Here is a 10,202-nt window from a genome sequence, read left to right as displayed (position 1 = left end):
CTGGCAGTTATTTTTTATCGAAAATTAGGTTTTCTGATACCTCTTTATAATTTTTCATCAAGATTTCACCCAAAGAAATATCCTACGTTGAATTTAATCTACATTGTACATTAAAATGTTGCGTCAAAAATCCGCATTTTATATTGCAAAATACTGTAAATTGTAATACTCTTATGGCTGCTGTACACGGGTAGAGTGAACTATCATACTACTCTACCAGTTATAGTTGAAATTTTAGTACTCTACCAATCCAATGGTGTCTACATTAATATAAACTCAAACTCAAACATTTATTTATTCAATTAGACTTCTTCTAGAAGCACTTTTGAATCGTCATTACATATTTTTAACATTTACCACCGATTCGGAAAGCAGTATCTGTGGAGAACCGGCAAGAAACTCCATAGTTGCTCTTTTATAGTAAGTAGGATAGTTAGTACTCTAGCGCTCTTCTCTACCGATTTCTCTACCCGTGTACAGCAGCCACCACTACATAGTATAAAACAAAGTCGCTTTCTCTGTCCCTTTGTATGCTTAAATCTTTAAAACTACGTAACGGATTTTGATGCGGTTTTTTTTAATAGATAGAGTGATTCAAGAGGAAGGTTTTAGTTTATTATCGATTTTAGACAAAGCGGGCGAAGCCGCGGGCGGTAAGCTAGTTAAATATAAACGGAATAGCATCTCTCAAGCTAAAATCCATCTTACTATGACAAACATAACCTCTTTTATTGCACAGTCGGATAAATACAGCAGATAATACTTTTGTAAGGCTATCACATTATGAAGTGTTCAATTCCATTCATATGGCTTCCATTGGTTTACTTATCTATTTAAATACTAGCTCAGCTAATATAATAACTTGACTACCGAATACACAAAATTTTATTAAAATCGGTCAAGTCGTTTCGGAGGAGTTTGGTTATAAAATGGTATGAATTTCTTGTCTAGAAGGCGACTATGGACTTAGAGAGTGACATACTACTACGCTACTTTTTAGGTCTAATTTGCATGGGAATTTCCTTTGACTACGTCGTCGAAACTGACGAAAAGAAACACATTTACAAAAAAAAGACGTGTGGCACTCGGGGACTGCCGCGGTAAAGCTATTGCATGCTATGCCTTCAAGCCACACCTCCGCGCCCGTCGGAGTGGGAAGCGTGAGGTTTTTTCGTTACGGGATTTCTGAATTCGGTCCCCGCGCTCAAGGCCCGCGATAGAAGCTATGCAATAGCTTAAAACCTTTTACCACACAGACAAAGCCACGGACGAAATCTACACACATGTCGCTAAGCTAACTTTGCAAATGCATATCGCTACAGACAGATCACGATTGCGTAATTGGTGTTACATTACTTCCCACCCCCACTGGGAGGGGGAGATGGGGGGAGGCGAGGCCATCACGTTTAAAAAGGGTAGCAATTTTCCATATATGCCAGTTTATTATTTTAACTACTGAATCAATGCATTTTTAAGGTGTGTAGGTACTGACTACGTCACAGGGAAATCTCCTCAAAATCCGTGCAGTAGTTTTCGCGTGAAATAATCTATACGTTCCTACAAATATTAAAAAATTGTATGAAATAGGGGAGTATTCATTAACACAGAATACTGCGAATTTATAACTATCTAGATTCTAGATATCTAAATTTACGACATTCAGGGGGTCTTAAAGCAGTATTATGCTGTAATTTTTTCACACTGCAAATAAAATTATCATTCAAAAATTATAGATTTGTCATTAGCGCTCCAGGGGCAGCACAAATGTTGCTAATTAGCCACATTTTATTGCTGTTGTCTCATTTTTCTCTATAGTTAAATCTATTAGACATCACGTGATATCATGTTATTGCTCGGTTCCCACCCAGGGCAAATATTTGTGTGATGAACATAGATGTTTGTTCTGGGTCTGGATGTTAATTATCTATGTAAGTGTTTATTTAAAATTATATATGTATGTTTATCAGCCATCTGGTTTCCATAACACAAGCGAAAGCTTGGTATGGGATCAGATCGTGCCGTGTGTGAAAATTGTCCTGAAATATTTATTTATTTATCAAATCGTGTGTGCCGTTTTCGAAGATAGAATGTGTTAGTAAACTATATTATTTTTAATACAATCGTCTGTAAATCATAGTACGGGCAGGACCTAATTCCCGAGCTGTGACGTCACGTTCGTGTCCTTGACCTATCGACCAGACTTAGGTATTTGAGATGTTACCTCACTTCTAGGTCGTGGATAGTACTATGAATGGGTATAAATCGCTGGATTTAAGTACCTTTTAGTTAAAGTGCTCTTAATATATGTTTTTAAAGTAAAATACAGAAAGGAATATTTATTTAATAACTGGACTTATTATCGACGAACAGTTTATGGATTAAATTTCAATGAAAAGGATATTTTTCATATTCTGCACCAATCTTAATTTTTATAGTGTACGTTCGGTACTAATAAGCATTTTTAGAATATCAATATTTATACTGGTAAACAGTTGGAGGACAAAAGTTAATCGTCGCATAATTAACTAATTCAACTTCGACAATTTTGAAACAACTTACCTATATAATAATATATTTAAGCTTACGCGAACGAAGTCGCGTTCTGAAACCTAGTTAAAATATAAAAACGTGTGAATATTTTTATTTCTTAGTTTGTATTATAAACATATTATTAGTTATATCGATTTATAGACACTCCTAATGGGAAAGCTAAAAAATAGCGTGTGTGGCGAGCATACGTGTCAGAAGTAAAACTTCCTTGGCAAGATACAAAGATACAAAATCGTTGCATTAGTCCATGACGTGACGGTATTGCCATGAAAAATTGGTTGTCTGTAAGTCGGTTTACTGACGAGTGACGACAGTTGAACGTGACAACGTCCGATTGTGCTTCTTTGTCGCTCGTTCCGCGCTCTCGCTTTACATGGAACGCCTCAGAGCGAGGTAACGCCGCATGAGTCATGTTTTTTCGTGCATGCAGTCGGCTCTATCGAAATATAAGACGTTGTCACACGGTCAAAAATGTTAATTTAACTAGATTCTATTAGAAGCACTTTTGAATCATACAAGAAAGCAATTAGTTTCAGATTGAAGCAATTTCTACAGAGAATTAAGCGGACAAGAAACTGTAATAACTTTAGTACCATTTCCTTTTTAGGATTCAGTTATTAAAAAAGCAATCAACTTATAATTTCATGAATATAAATATTTCAATTAGAACAAGTTGAAAACTAACATAGAAATTATCATTTTCTATTTAAATATTAATTAAAGTTATTGGTATTTAGATTTATAGTTAATTTTGACTGACCGGTTGGCTTGGTTGGTAGTGACCCTGCCTTCCAAGCCAGAGGTTGTGGGTTCCATTCCCATCCGGGGCAAATATTTGTGTGATGAACATAGATGTTTGCTCTGTGTCTGGGTGTTAATTATCTATATACATATGTATTTAAAAATTATATAGGTAGTATGTTTATCAGTCATCTGGTTTCCATAACACAAGCGAAAGCTTAGTATGGGATCAGATTGTGCAGCGTGTGAAAATTGTCCTGAATTATTTATTATTATTTTGTTTTTGAAAGCTCAAAGTCATTTGTTTATACAGTTAGAAATATATGTATAAAACACAACCAATTGATACTACCTACTATAACTTATTTGTGTATAGGTTTTATTTTACTATGTACATCTATAACATAATCTATACTTATAATAAATCTGTAGAGATGCCAATTCTGTACATGAAATATATTTAAAAAAAAACTATGAAGGGGTGATAAGGGATCGCTACTGATGCCAAAAATGCAATCAGTAAAATTTTTGTCTGTCTGTCTGTCTGTCTGTCTGTCTGTCTGTCTGTCTGTCTGTATATTCGTTATAGAAACAAAAACTACACGACGGATTTTAACCAAATTTGGCACAATTATTCTTCATACTCCTGGGCAGGTTATAGTAAAAGAATCATGTAAATCGGTGTAGAAACACCAAAGTTATACATGAAATACGCTACATAAGTCATCGCGCGTGAATACAGAATCATGCAGCCATAAGGATTATTTTTGTGTATCAGTTGCCGCGTTCGACGCGCTTCGCGGCGGGAGCTATAAAAAGGCGGCGGGTCTGCACTCTGCACCCGTTTCGCGTTGTCATGGCATCACGTGTGAACGGCTGAACCGATTTCGATAATTCTTTTCTATTATATTCCTTGAAGTACGAGGATGGTTTTTATGTAGAGAAAACGTAAATATGTACCACGGGCGAAGCCGGGGCGGACCGCTAGTAATAAATAAATAAATATTTCAGAACAATTTTCACACACGGCACAGCTTTCGCTTGTGTTATGGAAACCAGATGGCTGATAAACATACATATATAATTTTTAAATAAATACTTGTATAGATAATTAACACCCAGACCCAAAGCAAACATTTATGTTCATCACACAAATATTCGCCCCGGATGGGAATCGAACCCACAACCTCTGGCTTGGAAGGCAGGGCCACAACCAAACAAGCCAACCGGTCAGTCAATCGCTAAATGTATTGGTAAGCGCATAACTCGAGAAAAGCTGAACGGATTTCGTTAATTCTTTTTTTATAATATTCCTTGAAGTACGAGGATGGTTCTTATGGAGATAAAACATAAACATGTACCACGGGTGAAGCCGAGTAGTATTAAGTATTAAGTATTAATATCTGATTTTTTCCAAATACATATTATTATGTGAATTTTTGTTCTATGAAACACACAATAGAATTAATATAATTAATATTAGAAAACAAGTTACCAAATGTTAAAACTAGTCTAGAAACCACAGGACAACCTCATGAAATTCAATATCATGTAGTTATACCCAAGTCTAGACTCTAGTCATGTGTAAATAATAGGTTTTAAACAAGTTTCAGTGTATATTCTATACTAATAATATAAAAATGAGGAGTTTGTTTGTTTGAACACGCTAATCTCAGGAACTACTGGTCCGATTTGAAACTTCTTATGGTGTTAGATAGCGCATTTACCGAGGAAGGCTTTAGGCTATATATCTCTAAGACCAATAGGAGTAGAGCAATGTGGGTAAAGCCGTAATCCCAGCTAGTATATTTATAATGTAAAGCTGAAAAGTTTGTTTCTTTGCACGCACTCATCTCAGGAACTACTGGTTTGTGAAGTTAGTAGTCAGTTTAGATTTTTTATTTCTTTCTAATATAAAGTAACATATAATTATTGAAGTTTTTTTTGACTGGCTGTGCTCCGCGGTTTTACTCGCAGTGCTCCACTCGTTGGTCTCAGCGAGATGATATTTATAGCCTTCTTCGATAAATGGGCTATCTAACACTGAAAGTAGTAAAAGTAGTTCCCGAGATAAGCACATTAAATAAATAAATAAATAAATATTATAGGACATTATTACACAAATCAACCTAGTCCCACAGTAAGCTCAATTAAGGCTTGTGTTGTGGGTACTAGGCGACGATAAATATAATATTTGATAAATACATATATGTATAGATAATAACACCCAGACCCAAGAACAAATAATTGAGTTCATCACACAAATATTTGCCCTGACCGGGGATCGAACCCGGGACCGTCGGCTCAGTAGGCAGTTACTTTACCACTGCGCCAACCGTGTCGTCATTAAAACAAACAAACACTTCATCTTTGTAATATTAGTACTGATATTACTTAAATTATAATTTAATTTAGTTACATTCAATAGGTTTTTGATAAAAGGTCAATCAATAAAGAGTTTTTATTCAAATTACATGGATATGCCATTTATCACTTCAACCAACTCAATTGATCTCTCAGACCTTACAATTAAATAATTGCTTGATGAATCACCACACAAACTTATAACAGTACTGGCTATTCCGGCAAACATTGTTCTGCCATACTTTTATAAGGGGTATGAAAAATTCCGCCTCCTTGGTGCAGTGGTTGACGCGTGAGCGTAGAACCGAGGGGTCCTGAGTTCGATTCCTGGTGGAGACGAAGAAAAAAAAATGTGACACAGAAGGCTGATCACCTACATGCCTCTAAAGAAAATCAATCAGTGAAACAGATGTATGTATAATGCATCTGCCCCTTACCCCACTAGGGGACATGGGACTTCACTTTTATGAAAAATTAGACCTGTGATGATGTTCACCAAATCTCACATATGCACACAAAATTTCATGAGTATTGGTGCAGGCGTTTCGAAGGAGTATGGTAACTAACATTGTGACATATGAATCTTCTTATATATAAAAATGAATCGCAAAATGTTGGTAAGCGCATAACTCGAGAACGGCTGAATCGATTTCGATAATTCTTTTTTTTATTATATTCCTTGAAGTACGAGGATGGTTCTTATGTAGAGAAAACGTAAATATTATGTATCACGGGTGAAGCCGGGGCGGACCGCTAGTTTTTTATATATATATCTAGTGACTAGTTTTGCCAAGTGGTTTAACTCACAAAAGCAAGTATCTCAATAGCTTATGGTAGTTACATATCTACACATAGGAAAAAAAATAAAAAATATTTTAAGTGTTCCGAATGCATAAAACAAAACTGATAGCGATATCTCGGCACCAACTTTTTCTTTCTTAATTTTTTGGCCTGTGTCATGACTCATGATAGATTTTCTACATTGATCAATGCAATATAAAATCATAAAATGCAATTTATTGAATTAAATTTCTTCCAAATCAAAAATATAATTTAACTATATTCTTTATCTGGTATTGAAGAATAATAAAATCATACTTAACACTGAACTAAAGTTAAATATTTAAAGGAAAAAATAAAACAGTAAAGTTGTGAATGTATCTTTTGTTTTGACTTCTAAGTTCTAGCTTAGTTTTCTTTCAAAGTCACCTGTACTTTCACTTTGAAAATAGGTGATTCCATATAAGTTACAATAGTATAGAATAAACTTTATACTTTATAAGATCCTTGAAATTTAATTAAGTAAAACGAAAAAGAAATACGACTGCACTCAGCACATGTTATTTTTATTTGTCATCAAAAAACGAGCAAAACCAGTTCCTTTTCCTGGTCTACATTTCAATCTACATTCATACCAATTACAATTTTAATCAATCGTAGATACTTCCGCTAGAGACGAAAATAATATACGAATTCCTTTTTCGACAATAAAAACACCATGACGTCACAAACTCAAGTAGGTCACAAATACCGTTGCACTCCACATTTATAGAACTTTATTTTTTTTTTACACTCTCACTCAGGAAACACACCAAACAGCCACGAGTTTGACAAAGAAGTATGTATTGCACTTTTTTTAATTTTCGTTCCGATTGTTTCCCGGACGGATTCCGACGCGTTTATTTATTTTCAAATGACATTTGACGCAATGAGCGAGTTACCAGTTGCACAATACGTCTGCGCTTGACGTAGCGGATCGCGGAATGGCGATTGGCGCATTTTGGCAGTGTTGCCACGTTTGTTACATAAATTACCCCAATTACGTTAACCTAAATGCAGTAAGCCAAGATTCAAGAAGGGTAATTTGTTTTTATTGATCTCTTTTGTTGCATTGTCTGAAAAACATATTACGCAATATTTTTATAAGAATTACATTTCCCGCAGCCGGAGGCCCTAAAAGAAACTCAGATACCTATACTTAGAATCTACATAATATTTTAATGACTAAAATGAGACTTTTACACCCATGTCTGCACAATGCAGACCGGAGTTAAAGAATGAATTTATACATTTTAATAATTATAAAGAAGTAAGCTTGGATGCTAATTCTGGGAAATCGCACCCACATTCTATTTCCGTGCGAACGGCGTATTCAGCAGTTTCGTATGAAGGCAGGGCCGTAACTTAAGTTTTAAGATAAGGATACAAATTAAATACAAATTGTTTACCTTAATTCATTACAATTACGAACAATTATTTTTTTTTTTTTTTATTTATTAAAAAGGTTCATCACCAGTTGTTACATATGTATCATTCACTTAAAACAGTAACATATGATTTACACGTTATTATGCACAACTATTACAGATGAACACTACATTCACAGAAAATAATAATAAATTAGGCGATACCTATACACAATATATCTATACAATTAAACAAAAAAGAAATGTGTGTGCTCTTATCATTATAGAGTTCTGATCAACTACAACAGACAATATTAAAAAAGTTATTACATTAAATATTTCATCTATATATTACGGACATAAGGACAATAATATGTGAATTTGAAAAAGAATTAAGTCTTAATGTTAAGCATTGCTTTCCGAAACTTATAGAGGGAGTCTGAGAAAATATCCACTGAGTTGCTATATTTATTGTGTAAGGAGCATAGTCTAGGAATGGGGGAGTTGCGACCCAGAACAGTTCTGTTTTGACGTGCAAATAGCAAGTTCGTAATTTGTTTCCTTGGATAATGCTTAGGGATATTGAATTTAAATTGACTTAGTAGCTTCTCACAGTCAATTGCATTATGAAAGACTTTGTACAGAAAAACCATATCCAACAGATCTCTGCGTTGTTCCAACGATGTCATATTAAACTTTTTCAGTCGGCTTTCATACGATTTCAGCTTTTTTGATTCGCCTGCGCAGAACACTAAATGGTTTGTAAACCTGCGTTGAATACGCTCTAATCTGAGGATATGTGTTGCATAGTGTGGGCGCCAGACAACAGAACCGTATTCTACTATACTTCTTACTATAGAGTTGTATAAGATAATTTTTGTTTGGGCATTTTTAAACATTTTTGTATTGCGAGTAACAAAGCCTAAAGTTTTTGAAGCTCTTTTTACTATGTCATCTATCTGCGGTAAAAAAGTTAACTTTTTGTCCACCAATATACCCAATTCTCTTATAGTGTCGACTTCATTAATAACAATTAAACATAAATGCATGTTATATCTATTGAACTATGCACATATATAAATTTTCACCATAAGGCCGATATAAGAAAATAAATTATTTTCTATTACTGGACTAAAATATATCAGGTTCTATGCGAGGTTATAGATTTGCACAAAACACAAAACTTTAGTTGAAAAATTCATGATTAACATCATCGTTATCACAACGCGCCTGTGTTACCGAAATCATCCAATTCGAAAAATCTTCCGATATTATGTTAATAGGTTAAATTAATCTCATTATAGATAATGAAAGAATCTCATTGTAAATCCTAATAATATTTACAAAATTACTTAGTGTACTGTGAAGTTAAAAACACCCCAATACCAGGGTAATTTTCCGACACTGGCAACATTATCGGAATGTCATTTTTTACCTCATTTTCGTCCAATCAGCGCTAATTGCGGTCGTCTAAATGGTCCTACTCGAATATGTATGCACTTGGTCCGCCATGACGCAATCAAAGGGAATTTCATAGGCACTTTATTTTTATGTAAATTTGCAGCGTTTTTAATGAAGTCGATAAACTGTTTTGGTCTCGGTTGAATATATTTTTATTTGCTAGCCGCTTCCAGAGTTGACCAAAAATGAATGAATTAAATTGGTATTAGTATAAAATGTTTAAAATCGGCCCAATAGGTAGTTTATTCTAGTTTTGGAGTTAAATCAATTAAATCTTTTAATGATAGAAGTACATATTATCAATACATATAATAAAATTCTAGAAAAGTGGTGTCTGTACAATGAAAATATGTAAAAAAAAATTAGCAGGGGTTATTATTAAATCGATCCCAAACCCAAAACTGTAGTTAAAAAATTTTTTGTCTGTTTGTCTGTTTGTCTGTATGTTTGAACACGCTAATCTCAGAAACGGCTTATCCGATTTCGATGCGGTTTTCACTAATATATTGTGGTAATCTTCATTTAACATTTAGTGTTTATTTCATGTCAATCGGTCCATAAATAAAAAAGTTATGACCATTTAAGTACTCACGGCGAACATTTGCTAAGGCATTCTATGGTACACATACAGTGTACGCAGTACGATAAAACGTAAGTTATCTGTTATACGCTACAGTTATGTCCAAGTGATCATATCGAAAGTCCCCAAGGGTGGGGGGGTAAGCTGAGGTAGTAGGGGGGAGGGGTCAAATTTAAATTATACTTATTTCTAGGTAAATTTTATACATAAAATGTCCTTTAAATTATGTCGTTGAATATTATATTTTTAACCCCCGATGCAAAAATATGGGTGATAAGTGTTTGACCGCTGTGTGTGTGTGTGTTTGTGCCACCGTAGCT

Source organism: Colias philodice, chromosome 31 (genome assembly GCF_061535455.1).
Source record: "Colias philodice isolate Cphi_HAF_F1 chromosome 31, ilColPhil1 Martin Lab GWU primary, whole genome shotgun sequence".
In the NCBI taxonomy this organism is placed as follows: domain Eukaryota; kingdom Metazoa; phylum Arthropoda; class Insecta; order Lepidoptera; family Pieridae; genus Colias; species Colias philodice.
The sequence above is the reverse complement of the archived record's forward strand: the minus strand, read 5'-3'. Positions refer to the sequence as shown.